The following is an 18473-nucleotide window of genomic DNA, read 5'->3' on the forward strand; positions in this document are numbered from 1 at the left end:
AAAAATAAAAATAAAAATAAAAAAGAAGAACATGATGGAACATCAATTTAAATGAAACAGTCTGAATTTCATTTCTATGGCCCTATACTATCTTAGGGTGATGGGAGATCCAAGAGTATTGATCAAAACAGATTTGCGTCAGAGGTTTAGTCCAAGAAATATGATCAGGTCCAGTCCTGGGGCCAGCGGTATTTAGTTCAGTCTTTTACAGTGTCTCTGCCTTCATCATAGTTCTGAAGGTTGAGAATTTGTGTTCTCATTAATTATTTCCAGAGGTTTCAAATCTCACCCTCAAGAAAGATTCACTCACATTCGCCACATTCCACTTAGTCACCTTTTAGGAAGATGATCAATTGAGAAGAGTTGAAATGATTCTGTCAGCATGTCCTCATCATTTCTCCCTCCTTGTGGTTGACCAAGATTCTGGTCGACCAAGATTCCTGTTTAATAGTTTATTACAAAGAATATCTTAAAAGAAATAAATACGCTGGGCGCGGTGGCTCACACCTGTAATCCTAGCACTTTGGGAGGCCGAGGCAGGCGGATCACGAGGTCAGGAGATCGAGACCATCCTGGCTAACACAGTGAAACCCTGTCTCTACTAAAAACACACAAAAATTAGCCGGGCGTGGTGGCGGGCGCCTGTAGTCCCAGCTGCTGGGGAGGTTGAGGCAGGAGAACGGCATGAACCCAGGAGGCAGAGCTTGCAGTGAGCAGAGATCGCGCCACTGCACTCCAGCCTGGGTGACAGATCGCGCCACTGCACTCCAGCCTGGGTGACAGAGCGAGACTCCTTCTTAAAAAAAAAAAGAAAGAAAGAAAGAAAGAAATACACAGCCAGATGAAGAGATACATACAATGAGCTCTGCAAGGCTCCTTAGCACAGGAGTATCTGTCCCCCTTGGAGTTGGGCTGTGCCACCCTCCTAACATGTGAATGAGTTCTTGTTCATGTTCCTGTCAATCTCCTCCTGTTAGGTTATCTCAAACAACACTCTCATGTACAGCTGGGAGGAGTATAAACATAGTACCAGATTTCAGGCAAACAGATAATATTTAATGAAAGTACTAAAAATGCGTATGTTTTTATGAAATATGAAACTCATAGAAATTTTACCTATGGACATAATAATGGTTAACTACCACAAGGATGATCACTGTAATACTGTTCCTAGCATCACAAAAGTGAAAAAGAAATGTCCCACAATGGAGAATTTGGTTAAGTACATTTGGATACACTTATACAATGGAACAGTAAGCAGTTCTGTAAGTGCAATATTTCCCTCTTGTCCTAGAATTACAATTAAGCCACAAAGTTGATGGTTAGAGTGCTAAGTATCCCCCAACTTTCTAAAGAGAGCTGCCAGTGAGCCACTTAGTGCCAGCAGCCACTAGGTCTAGACTTCTGCCCTCATGGTTATATAAGCAGTGACACTTCTATTGCCACCCCTCCTCCACCATCTCCTGTTATACCCCACAACACAGTGTCTTTATAAGGAGGGGGAAATGGAACAACAGTCACTAGTCTTTGGGTATAGTATGTGTGATAAGAGCCTTTCCCTCCCTTCCCCTTGGAAAAGAAGAGGATGACTTATCCTCCCCAAAGGCAAGTGATGGGGGAAGTGTTCTCTAAGAGAATGACTTGGAAAGATTAGGGAGCCTAGAAGGAACGACTGGCATTGCTTTCCTTACTTGGATGAGCAGAACCTTAATTGATGGGAAACCAGAAGGTGAGAGGCGGAGTACAGAGCCGAAATGAAGCAGACCAGTTCTCACCAAAGAACTCTCCAAAGGCTTGGCACTAGCAGATACATTTGAATATATAGGTAAGGAGTTAGGCTGCAAACAGGGGTATCTGTTTGAAAATAAGATAAAGACAGTTCCTTAGATGCCCTCCTTCTACTTGGATAGCCAGATTCCTGCCGCCCTCCACTCCAGCAGAAACTGGCAAGTCTCGAATTGTAATTAGGGGAAACAAGCCAGGCTGACAGGACCAGGGGAAAGCAAAAAGAGAAGGTAGTTAAGTCTGCCTTTCTTGATGGTCCAGGACATATACTCCTCCTGTGCAAATAACTCACAATCTTCCTGTGCCCAGCTATCACCAGACACTCAGTAGATAGAAAAATGCAAGTTAGTTCACTGCAACCTTGGCATTATCACTGCACAAAACCCTCTTCAGCACACAGTACAAGTACCATCTTATAAAATCCCCAGCAAGCCTCTGTCTCCTTGCAGCCACCTCCTTTCTTGCTGACCTGCCTGTTGCACCCTTACGACGTATTTTCATACTTTCACTAATACATTTGCCTTTCTTTATCCACAACTGTCTTCTTATCACTCACACCACCAGCCAGACAGTCATTACCTATAACAGTAAGTAGCAGCTGGGGTAGATTTAACAATGAAGAAAAAGGAAGAGATAGCATACTGAAAGCCTACATTAAAATTTTCTTTTCTTTTTTTTTTTAAATGTCCCTTGAGTTGTATAAAATTCCACATATTAAATAGTGTAACTAACAACCTGTACCTATTCAGCATCCAGAATCCTACCAGCAAAACTTCTATCCCAGGAATTAGAAAGATTTACCTTTGGAGGAAACTGAACCGCCAAAAGGAAGACTTACAGATATTCACATTTGGAGTTCTCCCATGAAAAACATGACCAGCCACCTTATCACCCTCCAGTGAAGCCCACCAATCAATAAAACTCTGCTTATGCACTCAGAACTTCTGATCAGCTTTTTAATGCCTCATTCTTTCATGTGAATGGACAACCAAGTATTTCCATAGCTAAAAGACAAAGACCAAAATAAAGACATTTTTAAAAGGACCTTGGAGGAAGCAAAGAAAAAAACAAGAGAACAGAAAGGGAAGAACACACTATAATATGCTTGGAGAGAATAAGTAAGATATTGCACCCATAAGACAAAGAAGAACGCTGTAAACCAAAAGAACAAGAAAGGCACAAGGAAGAGCTCTAAATAGGACTGCCAAATCCAAAATGCAGGAAAAGGATTGAAAAAAAAGTTGAGGTCATATCAGAAAATAGAACAAAAAGACCAAAAAAAAAAAAAAAATAGTAAGGAAAATAGAAGAGAAAACAAAAGAACATTAGAAGATCAATTCACAAGGTTCAGTTCAATTCACAAAGTTCAGGAGGAGTTCCGGAGAATATGAGGTGGGGTGGAGGGGTGGGGAGAAGAAAAGAATCAGAATAAAATTGACTTTCCTAGAACTGCAGGACACGACTTTCTAAAGTTGACAGGGTTCAATGAATACCCAGCACAAAGAATGGAAAAAAGCTCCATTCCAAGGCATATCCTTATGCAATTTCAGGAAACCAGGAACAAAGAGACTATTCTAAAAACTTCAAGAGGAAAAAACAGGTCAAATATAAAAGGTCAAGAAACAGATTCACATCCAACTTTGTAACAGCAATAATGGAAGCTTGAAGATAATAGTATAGTGTCTAAAATATTCTAAGAGAATATTATTGTGTGTGACAACCATGATCAAACTATTAATCAAGTAAAATAAATACATTTTTTGGACATGTGAGTTTTCAAAATATGTATTTCCCATGTACCCTTCTCAGGATGATACTCAAGGGTGTGTTCTATTTAGAACAAGGGAGAAGAGTTCTGCTTCTAATAGGACCAAGTTGGCTCTGCTTCAACTAACCCTCTCTGTTGATAACAACTATATGTAAACTCTGAAAAAATATAAAAACAGGCATCTGAAGGCATGGGACAGTGGACAGAAGTGAACAGATTCTGGTGGGGTGCTGACACTTGGGAGAAGGGACAAATACGGGGTTAGGTACCCAGTTTTACAGTTTCCAGACTGAAGACAGTGTAGTCAGTACTGCTCACGTCAACTAAAACTCCAGTAGAAAACCTGCAGCCCTTCTGGTATGAATGACCAGAGCAAAGTTCAAAGTTGGGAAATCCCAGAAAACATATTCCCAAATTCCCAATAGATACTAACCTTAAAAAAAGTCCTGAAACCATAAGTTATTTGTATTTATTACATTTTATGTGTTTTTAAACAATAATGCATGCCCATAATAATAGTGAATCATTTCTCTACCATAGGGTTATACTAAAGGTTCAGTAGTTTTCTGTAAAATAACAGTATAATAATAAACGCATGGCTTATCACTATTATAAATCAATGTACTGTAACAAGATTATATATTACAATAACATGTAAAAGTGATCTCTACCTGATACAGACATGCAAAGTGGAAAACATAAGACCATCAACACAAAATAAATGCTAAGTAAAATTTACTTTAAAATGTTAAGTACCCAGTGGCTCACACCTGTAATCCCAGCACTTTGGGAGGCTGAGGTGGGCAGATCACCTGAGGTCAGGAGTTTGAGACCAGCCTGGCCAATATGGTGAAACTCCATCTCTACTAAAAATACAAAAAACTAGCCGGGGGTGGTAGTGGGCACCTGTAATCCCAACTACTTGGGAGGCTGAGGCAGGAGAATCATTTGAACCTGGAAAGCAGGAAGTTGCAGTGAGCCAAGATCATGCCATTGCAATCCAGCTTAGGCAACAAGAGCGAAACTCCGCCTCAAAAAAAAAAAAAAAAAAAAAAAGTAAGTAACTCAAATATTTAATATGTAAATTATTATTTTTAAAATTAAAGACTTCTGAAACATAATGCATGAATTACCCTATCTGACAGTCCTGATCTTTGCTGGTGGACGAATATTCTAGACATAGGAAAATTATTTCATTTTGCACCAACATTGGTCAAATCTCTGCGACTGCATCTTAAATCAATTTCAAGTTGGGTATAAGTACATATTGCTTCATACAAGCTCATTTCCCTTATTCACGTGTATCTGACTTCTCTCACTCAACATTATGTTTGTGAGAATCATCTATATTGATGTGTGTAGAAGTAATTTGTTTATTTTTGTCACTGTATTGTATTGCATAAAAATATCACAATTTATTATCATTTTACCAGTGATGGGTGCATTTGTCTGCTAGGGCTGCCATAACAAAATACCACAGACTGGGTGGCTTAAGCAACATATATATATATTTTTTTCTTCTCACAGTTCTGGAGGCTAGATAGAGGCCAAGATCAAGGTGCTGCCAGGATCGATTTCTGGTGAGGGCTCTCTTTCTGGCTTGCAGATGGCCACCTTCACTATGTCCTCACATGGCCTTTCTTTCCTCTGTGTGCACATACTCCTGGGGTCTCTGCCTTTTCTTATGAGAACACCAGTCCTATTGGATTAAGGCCCTATCCTTACAACTTCAGTTAATCTTAGGTACCTCCTTAAAGGTCCCTATCTCCAAATATAGTTCCACTGGGGTAAGGGCTCCAACCTGTGAATTTTGGGGGACAAAATTCAGTCCATAACAATGAGCATTTATGTAGTTTACATTTTGGGGATTCTGTGAATAGTGCTACTATGAACATTCTAGTACATTCCTTTTGGTAAACTCATATATACATGTCTGTTGGGCATATGACTAGAATAGCTGCTTATGGGGTATACCTATTTTCAGTTTAGGAGATGTTGCCAGTTTTCCAATTGGTTGTAGCAATTTATATTCCCACCAGTAATACAAAAAAAGTTCCATTTTCTCCACTTCCTTGCCAATACTTGGCATTTTCCATCTCTTCCATTTTAGTGGATATGGTGGATAAATTATAAATGACTTCAACATAAGTTGCCTCAAGTTTATATTTTAACAAGGATGGGGCAAAAAAACACAAATATAATTTAATTAACAAAAGACTTAATCCATAGAGTAGTGACTCATGCCTGTAGTTCCAGCTACTAGGGAGGCTGAGGCAAGAGGATCACTTGAGCCCAGGAGTTTGAGGCCAGCCTGGGCAACATATGTTTTAAAGTGTTAAACATAATACTTTTAAAAAGTTAAATTAAAAATAAAAGAACGAATTAATTAAAAATAAAAAATAAACAAAATAGTTAATCTAGAAACATTTTCTCAATTGTCATGATACGCATAAAATTTTAAAACCCGTGCTTCAAGATATCTTCACTTTTTAAAGTAGGAAATTTTAAGAACATAACTTTATTGTAAAAACTTTAGCAGCAGCAGCAGCAGCAGCAGTGACTCTATGACTCTAGGGCCCTCTTGTTAGTTCTGTAGTGAAACCATTTAAAAAGATAGCAACATCACCTTACACTAAAAATCTCTATTCAGAAATATATCCATGCTTGTGAGGCTCTAAAGAAGGATCAGGATCATCTCATTTTTAAAACTCTGGTATTTGGGACATAAGACCTAAGGTCAGCAACAAGCCTATATGAAAAACAAATGTACAAACACACACACACACACACACACACACACACACACACACACAAAGATATAGATCACATAAAAATAAAAACTGATTAAAATTAAACTCAAACTGTAAACATAATTGAAAGATATTCCAGCCTAACCAGTAAAATTTGAGGAAGTAGGAAGTAGAGACATCTGGTAGTCAACAGTAGTTGTATGGAAAGACCACAGCATGAAGACGGCACTAAATTTAAATTTCTTTTTTTTTTTTTTTCAGTGTAAATAAGGAGCTAAATTTAGAGTTTTCTTTTGGGGCTACAAATGTTAATTTACAATGCTAATGTTACATAGCATAGAAGAAAATATCTCGTTCAGTTTTGCATAATTCCATTTTAACCACAAAGAAGAGTATCTTGAGTAATAGCGACCTGGGTAGCATAAAAATGATCAGGCGGAAATCAATAAATTAAGTTCAGATGCTATAAATCATCTCCCCTTTCTTCTCCTAAGGAGAGACAGACACTGAGTAAAGATAAAGAATTTAAGTGACTTCCTTTAATTCCTGTGAAACAGCTCCATTCTGAGTAATTGCCCCATCAGTGGGATGCTACTATAAAGCAGGCCTTTGTGCAGATAATGCAAAATAGAAAGTCTACCCACAGATAATCAAAAGTTGATCACAGTAAAGAAATTGAAGTCATTTCTGATGAAGAAGCAGAGTGACTCTTTTCAAGTGTTTTTGTTTTTTGTTTTTTGAGGGGAGGGGGTTGGGAGGTAGGGTTGAGGAGCAAAGCTCAACAGAAGATGGGCTCTTCTTTCTTTTGTTGTGCAATGCCCTGATAAAACCCATCCATTTCATTGCTTCTGTCACCTTTTGTTAAACTCAGAAACTGCAGCGGAGGGGCAGGTTCCTATTTTCTATTGAGTAGTACCACTGTGTCTTTAAGTCAGAAAAACCCTGGAATCGACCACTGTTCAGTTGCCAGGAAATTTGGCATCAACTCCTACAGGAATTCTGTGAGTACAGTACCCTGGATGAAAAGCCTGAGTGCTTTGGGAGTATGAGAATCATGATTTATTTTTCCATATTAAATTAGTGAACAGAGAGGAAAGTAACCAAGTCATTTCCATTTTGAGAAAAATTCTACAGCTAAAATCAGGCATTCAACATAAAACTTAGACTCAAAGAAACAGAACATGTCAAAAAAGACCTTATTTATTGCTGGATCATTTGAAATTCTCAACGAAAATTCCAAAACACTTGGGGGTTTCTGGAAGAGGGTCACGCATGAATTTAAATGGAAATTAATTTCTTCAAGAACCTCCTACTTCATTAGGATTGACTCAAGGGAACAGAATGCTACCCACACTTTGCTTCTTTATCCCTTTTCAAAAATCAACAGCTTGTTAAGGTATCAACAAGTAGAATAGGATTGGCGTTCCTTAGTCCCTCTCTCTCCATGTTCTCTATTCCAGAGAGCCAAAGTTGATTCGACGCAGAAATTTCCCCTTCCTCTTAGAGTTCCTTGCCAAACTTCCCTGGCAGTGAGCCTTCTCACTCTACTGATTGCCTGTGCATTCATGCTGTACAGCTCTTTGTCCTCAAACCAAACATAATCTGGGGCTGGAGGCAGGTCTAAAATTAAGTTGGTTTATACTTGCCTTAATATAAAACAGACTTGGTTGCATTTCAAATCCTGTAGGTTTGTTTTACATAACGAAATCAGTTGTTAGAATGGATTTTGTCTGAGTATTTATCTTCTCAATCACTCAAAGGCTTAACTGACTGTTCAGAGATCCATTTCAGTCTCTAAATTTCCCACCCTTCTCAATCACCTGGAGAGTAACTTACCTGGTTCCATTAATCTTGACCTGTACATTATGCAGAAAGTGGTATCTAGCACCTTTAGCTCTCAAATTCCAGACCTTCACCTCCTCTTCTCAGCCACAAACTCCCATATAAAATTTCTATCAAATCCATATATTGCATTTTTCTCCAAATAAATCAGTGCCATAACATCTAGAATTGCAACTTGGTAGACATAAAAATACTTCTTTTTAAAATGGAATTTCAGAAAGGCTATAATGATTGAGAATTAAAAAAAAAAAAAAAGAGGGAGAAGAAGTTGGAGAGTAAAAAGCTCTAACTCCTCTTTAGGAGAAAAAGATAGTCACATCCACTTGGGAAAGAGAAAAAGAATTTTTTTTTTTTTTTGACAGAGTCTCACTCTTGTCACCCAGACTGGAGTGCAATGGCATGATCTCAGTTCACTGTAACCTCTGCCTCGCAGGTTCAGGCGATTCTCCTGCCTCAGTCTCCTGAGTAGCTGAGATTACAGGCGTGCACCACCATACCTGGCTAATTTTTGTATTTTTAGTAGAGACGGGGTTTCACCATGTTGGCCAAGCTATCTTGAACTCCTGACCTCAACTGATCCACCAGCCTCAGCCTCCCAAAGTGCTGGGATTACAGGCGTGAGTCACCACACCCAGCTGAGGCCACGGAGTTTTAATAGCTAAAAATGAACACAGCAAATAACTAAAGACCTAGGGTTTTTGCCAGATCAGCTTTTCTTATACAGCAGATTGATCTTCAGTTATAACTGTGATCTATTTGAAGATGAAATAACACAATGAAAATTCTAAGGAAATCTAAAAACCCTCTTCTGTATTTTTATATGTATAAGAATACATATTATCTACTAACATACACATTATATATATACACAATATTATTTACACTCTACTAGATGACTGTGGCCATACAACTGGATATTTTGTCAATGTGTTTAGCTGGATATAGTGGGCCAGCTCCATTCTGGTTCTCCTGCTGGAAAACAAACACTATTCAGTAAAGGAACAGGAGACAAAAGGCATACTAAACTGACTGGTGGAACCTGATACTGAAGTCTCTATTAGATGGACTTCTTTTTTTGCTGTACCACTTCGTAGGTGCTGTTTCAAATGGTGAAATTAATTTCTAATTCAGCAGTCTTTGAGTTAATGCAAGATTAATTAAGATTTAGATGGACATCTAAATTACATCAAATGTACAATTTTGTGATTTGGGGGTGGTTTGCTGGTTTGTTTGTATTTTGAGACAAGGTCTCACTGTGTCACCCAGGCTGGAATGCAGTGGCACAATCATGGCTCATAGCATCCTTGACCTCCTGGGTTCAAGCGATTCTCCCACCTCAGCCTCTCAAGCAGCTGGGACCACAGGCACACAACACCAAGCCCAGTTAGTTTTTTTTAACCTTTGTAGACATGAGGTCTCTACATGTTGCCCAGGTTGGTCTCAAATTCCTGGGCTCAAGCAATCCACCCATCTCAGCCTCTCAAAGTGCTGGAATTATAGGCATGAGCCACCGCACCCACACTTTTGTGATTTTTAATTAAAAAATTTTTTTTTGAGACTGAGTCTTGCTCTGTCACCCAGGCTGGAGTGCAGTGGCACAATCTCGGCTCACTGCAAGCTCCACCTGCCAGGGTCACACCATTCTCCTGCCTCAGCCTCCCGAGTAGCTGGGACTACAGGCACCTGCTACCACACTTGGCTAATTTTTCTGTACTTTTAGTAGAGACAGGGTTTCACCGTGTTAGCCAGGACGGTCTCGATCTCCTGCCCTCGTGATCCGCCCACCTCGGCCTCCCAAAGTGCTGGGATTACAGGCGTGAGCCTGCTGCACCCGGCCAGCCTTTTGTGATTTTCAATAGACACAAAAAAAATTTTTTAAACAGTCTACTTGGGCTGGGCACAGTGGCTCATGCCTGTAATCCTAGCACTTTGGGAGGCTGAGGCAGGTGGATTGCTTGAGGGCAAGAATTTGAGACCAGCCTGGGCAACACAGTAAAAACCCATCTCTGCCAAAATAAATACAAAAATTAGCTGGGCATGGTGGCACGTGTCTATAGTCCCAGCTACTCAGTAGGCTGAGGTGGGAAAATGGCTTGAGTCGGAGAACGGGGCTGCAGTGAGCTGAGATGGCACCACTGCACTCCAGCCTGGGCTACTACTGAGCCAGACCCTGTCTCAAAAACAAACAAACAACAGCAAGAAACATCCTACTGGATCATGTCCTATAAAATATAAAACAAAAAGTTGTTGTTTTGTTGTTGTTTATAATATACAGCTATAAGTAAGTGTACAACAGGGCTTTACTCATTCATAAAATATCAACAGGAGTTCTTATGACAAACATACTACTGTGCATCTACTTTTGAGAACCAACTATATTTCCCCACCATAGAGCCCTTTCCCCTCCCAGGTGTTCTTTGAGCACAAATTCATTACCATTACTGATCATCTACTTATCAAAAACATATAGCAACATACAATGCTTTGATTTGAATCTGAGACATTTCAGTTTGAATACTTTGTACTTCTCATAGCAATAAATAGTTCTTCACTAAGAAAGTAACAAAGATACAGTGAAAAAAGTATTGAAAAAATTAAAATGTTATTTTAAAAAGAGTCAGATTTAGCCCCAGCTACACGAGAGGCTGAAAGGCTGAGACAGGAGGACTTTTTTTGTTGTTGCTGTTGTTGTTGTTGTTGTTGTTGAGATGGAGTCTCGCTCTGTCGCCCAGGCTGCAGTGCAGTGGCGTGATCTCGGCTCACTGCAAGCTCCGTCTCCTGGGTTCATCCCATTCTAACCTGCCTCATTGTCCCAAGCAGCTGGGACTACAGGTGCCCGCCACCATGCCCAGCTAATTTTTTTGTGTGTGTTTTTAGTAGAGACGGGGTTTCACTCTGTTAGCCAGAATGGTCTCGATCTCCTGACCTTGTGATCCGCCTGCCTCAGCCTCCCAAAGTGCTGGGATTACAGGCGTGAGCCACCACACCCGGCCAAGAGGACTTCTTGAGCCCAGGAGTTTGAGACTATCCTTGGCAACATAGTGAGACTTTGTCTCAAAAAATCAAAAAACAGAAAACACTTAATGTAAAAGACAGCAGTAAAGGAAGAATAGAGGAGGGGAAATGAAACAGGAAACAAAGAAAACAAAAAGTAAAAAGCAAATGTAAATTTAATTCCATCAATAATAACATAATTTCCAAATGAATTAAACAATTCAATCAAAAAGCAGAGACTGTCACATTGGATAAAAAAAGACCCAACTATATGCTGTCTACAGGAGACAGGTTTTAGATTCAGAGATACAAATAGGCTCCTGATGTTTTCTATTCTCTATTTCATTAATTTCTACTAATCTTTATTATCTACATCTCCTTTAAACTAAAGGTTCCCTATCCATCTCTCTCTCTTTTTCTTATTTATTTGTTTTTTTTTTTTTTTTTTTTGTGAAAAACCAAACCTCAAAAAACCACTTTAATTCCGGCCTAACAGCGCCAGGTGCAATGTCTGGGGACAGACTCTGGGTACAATGCTGTGTGGCGACCACTCACTCACACACGGCTCCAAGAAGGCCCCCAAGGGGGGACTTACCTTCAGGGGGCTGAGCCAAGGGGGAAAGGGGTGGCCCCAGAACGGGGGAAGGGGCAGGCATGGGGGGAAAAGGTGCTACTTCTTGGCAAAGGAGATCTTCATGGCGTTGTTCTGCGTGATCTTAAAGCCCTGCAGGGCATCACGAGCTGCCCCTGCCTGTACCTCATTGTCAAACTCCACGAAGGCGATGTCATGCCGCCCAGGGACCAGGCGGACCTCCTTGATCTTATTTATTTGTTAAAGAAGCAATTGATTTATGTCATTTAAAATTGCATCTTGATAGGCTATAAAATAAATTTTAAAAATAAGTATAATACCCTATCACACCTAACAAAGTTAACAATTATTCCTCAGTGTCAATGAAACATCCTGTAGTATTTGCATTTTTTTTATTGTGCTGTAGGTTTTTTGGTTGTTTTGTCTTTGTTTTCATTCTGATAGTTGGTGTGATTCAGGATCCACATAAGGCCCATGCACTGTAATTGGTTGATATGTTTCTATGTCTCCTTTAAACTAAAGGTTCCCTATCCATCTCTCTCTTCTTTTTATTTATTTGTTGAAGAAGCAATTGATTTATATCATTTAAAAAATCTACAGTCTACATTTTGATGGATGTATTCCTGTGATGTTATCGAACATATTCCATTGCCCCTATATTTCCTGTAAATGGATAAAATTCAGGTCTCATTTTATAGCAATTATTATAGAATTTGTGATCATTAACTAGATCCATTAAACTATGAGTGTTTTACAAAATAGTGATATTCTAATTCTATTCTAATTCTCTCAAGATTTTTTCAATTGCTACCCACAAAACTTTTATAAAGAGAAGCTTGCCCTCATCAACTACTTTGTTACACTATGGATCAGTTATTTTAAAACAGGCAGGAAAAAATACTTGATTCTTTCCTTTTATTACCAATTTTTCAGAATAAAGGTCTAGACATTTCCACTTCTGGCCATGATGGAATAACAGGGCCCAGAGTTACCTATCTGCCATAAACAACTGGAAACGAACTAAAATATATGAAACAATGGTTTGCAGACACTGGATAACAAAAAGCACAGTACAGCAATCCCCAGAAAAGGGAAACAAATTAGTTTAGCCTCAATTTACTGCCTGGTGAATTTCCAGACTTCAGGAGTAGGGACACAAACACAGCTCAGCATTTGGGAGGTTGAGAAAACGGAATTCAGCATTTGGGGAGGCTAGCACAGCTAGAATTTGCAAGGTATAATACTGGAAAAAAAGATATAGAGACAGAAGTCCAGTGATCTGCAGAGGGCTTCCCTGAGTCTTTAGCTGAGTACTAATCTGTGTATGCCTAAGAAGCAACTACTTGAAATGGGGAGGTAGGAAAGGACTCACTGGAATCACAAAGCATTACCCCTGGAGCTCATAAATGGCCAGGAATAGTTTATGTTCCCTCTAGTCAGAGTAGAAAGTCCTACTAAAGTATAGGGTATAAGGTGGAATTCTCAGAAGGGTATTGCTTCAGGAATAACTAGGCCTAGAATAAAGGCACTCTGGTTCTACTTTACAAAGCCTAGCCTAGTGAGGATAAAATTGTTTCCAAGTACCTTAACTGTGTCCCAGAACAAAGTCCTAAAATACTTAAAGGAATACAAAAACTCTAGTACCAAACAATATAAAATTCACAATATCTGAAATCCAATTTAAAAAAAAGCATGAAAAGAAGCAGGAGCTGGGCGCGGTGGCTCAAGCCTGTAATCCCAGCACTTTGGGAGGCTGAGATGGGCGGATCAAGAGGTCAGGAGATCGAGACCATCTGGCTAACATGGTGAAACCCTGTCTCTACTAAAAAATACAAAAAACTAGCCGGGCGAGGTGGCAGGCGCCTGTAGTCCCAGTTACTCGGGAGGCTGAGGCAGGAGAATGGCGTAAACCCGGGAGGCGGAGCTTGCAGTGAGCTGCGATCCGGCCACTGCACTCCAGCCTGGGCGACAGAGGGAGACTCAGTCTCAAAAAAAAAAAAGAAGCAGGAAAATCAACTCATAAAAAGGACAAAATTTGATCAATAGAAACAGACCCAGAAATGACATAGATGAGATAGTATTAGCAGACAAACACATTAATACCACAATTATAAATATGCTGCATATGCTCAGTAAGGTAGAGGAAGGCATGAGTATGAGAACAAACAAAGAAGATATAAAAAAAGAAACCTCCCGGCATGGTGGTGTGTGTCTGTAGTCCCAACTACTGGGAGGCTAAGGTGGGAGAATCTCTTGAGTCCATGATCTCAAGACCAGCCTGGGCAACATAGCAAGACCTTGCCTTTTTAAAAAGAAAAGAAAAAAAAAAAAAAAGGGAAAGAAACCCAAGTTTTGCACTTAAAAAGGAAAAAAGCCACCTCTAACATGGACAAATACACTGGATTATAATTAATAGCAGATTAGACACTGCAAAAGAAACTACCCAAAATGAAACACAAACACAGGAAGAGAAAAAGAATGAAAAAAGTGAACAGAGCATCAGAGAGCTGTGGAATAATATAAAGAGGTCTAATATAAGTGTAACTGGAGTTCCAGAAATTGAAGAGGAGGGGAAGGGATGTAGAAACTGTAAAGAAATAAGAGAAAATTCTCCAAATCAAATGAAAACTATAAACCTACACATCCAAGAAGCACAACCAAATTTAGGCAAAAGAAACATGCTGAAAGCCGGGCGCCGTGGCTCAAGCCTGTAATCCCAGCACTTTGGGAGGCCGAGACGGGTGGATCACAAGGTCAGGAGATCGAGACCATCCTGGCTCACATGGTGAAACCCCGTCTCTACTAAAAAATACAAAAAACTAGCCGGGCGAGGTGGCGGGCGCCTGTAGTCCCAGTTACTCGGGAGGCTGAGGCAGGAGAATGGCGTGAACCCAGGAGGCGGAGCTTGCAGTGAGCTGAGATCCGGCCACTGCATTCCAGCCTGGGCGACAGAACGAGACTCCGTCTCAAAAAGAAAAAAAAAAAAAAAAAAAAGAAACATGCTGAAAATCACACCAATGCACATCATAATAAAACTGTTTAAAAACAAGATAAAAATAAAATTGTAGAAGCAGACAGTGATAAGACTTATGTCCTTATGTAGAGAAGGACAAAGAATGACAGTAGATTTCTCATGGAAACAATGCAAGCCAGAAGAGAAGAAAGCAATATCACTAAAGTACTATAAAACAAAAAGTGGAGGAAGGAAGAAAAAGAGAGGAAGGAAGGGAGAAAAGGGGAAAGGAAGAAAGGAAAGCCCGCCAGCCTGTCAGCCTAGAATTCTCTAGCCAGCAAGAATCTTTCAAAAATAAAAGCAAAACAAAAACATTAATATGAGAAAATTCATCACCAGCAGACCACTACTATAAGAAATGTTAAACAGAGTCCTTTAGGAAAAAGAGAAATTATATCACGTGGAAATGGCAATCTATATAACAGAATGAAGAGTACAAGAAATAGTAAATATGTAGGTAAATTATAAGACTTTTTTCTTATTTTAAAAATCTCTTTAAAGGATTATTGACTGTTTAAGTAAAAGTAATGACAATATATTACGGAGTTTATGACCTAAAAAGAAAATAGAGTACTGCATATAATAATATTATATAATAAAATATACAATTACATAATAAAATAACAAAAAGAGACAATAAAAGCACAGAGCCCAGGATAGTAAAAATGGAAGTATACTGTAGGTTTTTGTGTTATACATCAAGTGGTATACTCTTACTTGAAGGCAAGCTATGATAAGTTAAAGGTGCTTACACTAAGCCCTAAAGTGACTTTTAAAAGAAAAAAATCAAGGAGGTATCGCTAACAAGAGGTAAAAGGGAATCTTAAAAAAATAACTAACATGAAGTCAGAAAAAGAGGGAAATTGGAAAAAACAACAGATGGGACAATAGAAAACAAATAGCAAACAACATGGATTAACTTTGAAAACATTACGCTAAATGAAAGAAGCCAGGCACAAAGACCACTTCTTATAGTATCAAACTGGTAAGAACAGATACTACACTTGATCTTAACCAAAAGGCTGAGAAGTAATATACATCGTATATAGAGTGGCACATTACTTAACAATGGTGATATGTTTTAAGAGTGTTGTTAGGTGATTTTGTCATCATGCAATCAGGCAGACATGATAGAGTATACTGACACAAACCTAGATGGCATAGCCTGCTACACGCTTGTGCTACACGGTATAACCTAATGCTCCTAGGCTATAAACTTATACAGCATTTTACTGTACTAAATATTGTAAGCAACTGTAATATAATGGCAAGTATTTGTGTATCTAAACATAGAAAAGATACAATAAAAATACAGTATTATAATCTTATGGGACCACCATCATATCTGTGATATGGTCCATCACTGGCTAAAATATTACTATGCAGTGCGTGACTATATTACATCTTATGTAATTCCATTTATGTGAGATATATAAGATAGGCAAATTCCATAGAGATGGAAGGTAGATAGACAGAGGGTAGAGGGGTGAGAGGTATGACTGCTGATGGTTATGGGTTTCTTTCTGGGGTGATAAAAATGTTCTGAAATTAGATAGTGGTGATGGTAGTACAACTCTAAATATACTAACAAACCACTGAGTTATAGACTTTAAAAGGTGAATTGTATCTCAATAATTTTTTTCTAAAAAGTACAAAAAAAAAAAAAACAAACAAGTAGCAAGATAGTATATTTAAACCCAGCCATATCAACAATCGCATCAAGTGTAAATGGTTTAAATATCCCCAATTAAAAGAAAAAGATTGTCAGACTGCATAAAAAATAAATACCCAAATACATGTTGCCAACAAGAAACCCATTTTAATATAAAGACACAGATAGGCTGAAAGTAAAAAGATGAGAAAAGATATATCATGCAAACCCTAATTTTAAAAAAGCTGAAGTGGCTACATTAACATTAAGCATAGTAGATTTTAGAGAAAGGAATATCACCAGGAACAATGAGGTTCATTTCATAATGATGAAGAGGTCAATTCATCAAGAGAACATATCAATCCTAAACATTTATGTACCTAATAATAGAGCTTCAAAATACATTAAGCAAAACCAGACAACTGTAAGAGGAAATAGAAAAATCCATAATTATACTTGGAAATTTCAGCACCTCTTTCTCAATAATTAATAGAAAAAGTAGACAAAAAATCAGTAAGAATATAGGAGATTTGAACAACCCTATCAACCAACTTGACCCAATGGCATTTAAAGTACACATTACTAACAATAGCAGAATACATAGTCAAGTGCATGAGAAACTTGTTCCAAGATGCATCATATTCTGGGCCATAAAGCAAGCCTCAATAAATTCAAAAGGATTCAAATCATACAACATAGACTCTGTAACCATAATTAGTTAAATTTGGGAATCATTAACAGAAAGATGTATAAAAAAATCACCAAACGTTTGGAAAATAAATAACACGCTTTTAATAACCCATGGGTCAAAAAATAAATCACGAGAGAAAACATGACATAATAAAATGTATGAGATGTATCTAAAGTAGTAAAGAGAAATTTATAGTTTTAAAATGCTTATATAAGAGCAGAAAGGTTTAAAATCAAGGACTTAACCTTCTACCTTAAAAAACTAGAAAAAGAAGAGCAAATTAAATCCAAACTAAGCAGAATAAAGGAAATAATGAAAGTTCAGAAATTAAGGATATAGAAAACAGAAAGTAATAATAAAGAAAATCAACACAACAAAAGCAGTTTCGTTGGGAAGATCAATAGACTTACAACTGCAGTAAGCATAATCAGAAAAAAACAGAGAGGCCGGGCTCGGTGGCTCAAACCTGTAATCCCAGCACTTTGGGAGGCCGAGACGGGCGGATCACGAGGTCAGGAGATCAAGACCATCCTGGCTAACATGGTGAAACCCCGTCTCTACTAAAAAATACAAAAAACTAGCAGGGCGAGGTGGCAGGCGCCTGTAGTCCCAGCTACTCAGGAGGCTGAGGCAGGAGAATGGCATGAACCCGGGAGGCAGACCTTGCAGTGAGCTGAGATCCGGCCACTGCACTCCAGCCTGGGTGACAGAGCGAGACTCCATCTCAAAAAAAAAAAAAAAAAAAAAGAAAGAAAAAAAAAGAAAAAAACAGAGAAGGATATCTTTTTTAAAATCTTTTGATTATGAAAAATTTTACACATAAACACATGTGAAGAGAATAGTACTATTAAAACCCCAATGTAATAATCACCCACTCAACACATGGCATGGTCAATCTTATTTACTCTATACCTCCCCTCAATTCCCCTACACTGGATTATTTTGAAGCAAATCCTAGACATTGTATTATTTCATCTGCAAATATTTTCATTTACGATTACTTCTTTTTTTTTTTTTTTTTTGTTTTTTTTTTGTTTTTTTTTTTTTTGAGACGGAGTCTCGCTCTGTTGCCCGGGCTGGAGTGCAGTGGCCGGTTCTCAGCTCACTGCAAGCTCCGCCTCCCGGGTTTATGCCATTCTCCTGCCTCAGCCTCCGAGTAGCTGGGACTACAGGCGCCCACCACCTCGCCCGGCTAGTTTTTTGTGTTTTTTAGTAGAGACGGGGTTTCACCGTGTTAGCCAGGATGGTCTCGATCTCCTGACCTCGTGATCCGCCCGTCTCGGCCTCCCAAAGTGCTGGGATTACAGGCTTGAGCCACCGCGCCCGGCACGATTACTTCTTAAGTAGAAAAACCTAAATGATGTTCTGTGCCACGATGCTAAGAAGA

General features: G+C 38.9%; 1 protein-coding gene and 1 pseudogene across 1 annotated transcript in view; both read right to left on the reverse strand.

Annotated features, from left to right (window-relative positions):
• AFG1L (AFG1 like ATPase) overlaps nt 1-18473 on the reverse strand; it is a 221276-nt gene that overhangs the window by 49120 nt on the left and 153683 nt on the right. The window lies entirely within an intron of this gene.
• LOC115897242 lies at nt 15655-15778 on the reverse strand (annotated as a pseudogene).

The sequence above is a fragment of the Rhinopithecus roxellana genome, chromosome 4 (genome assembly GCF_007565055.1).
Source record: "Rhinopithecus roxellana isolate Shanxi Qingling chromosome 4, ASM756505v1, whole genome shotgun sequence".
NCBI lineage: Eukaryota > Metazoa > Chordata > Mammalia > Primates > Cercopithecidae > Rhinopithecus > Rhinopithecus roxellana.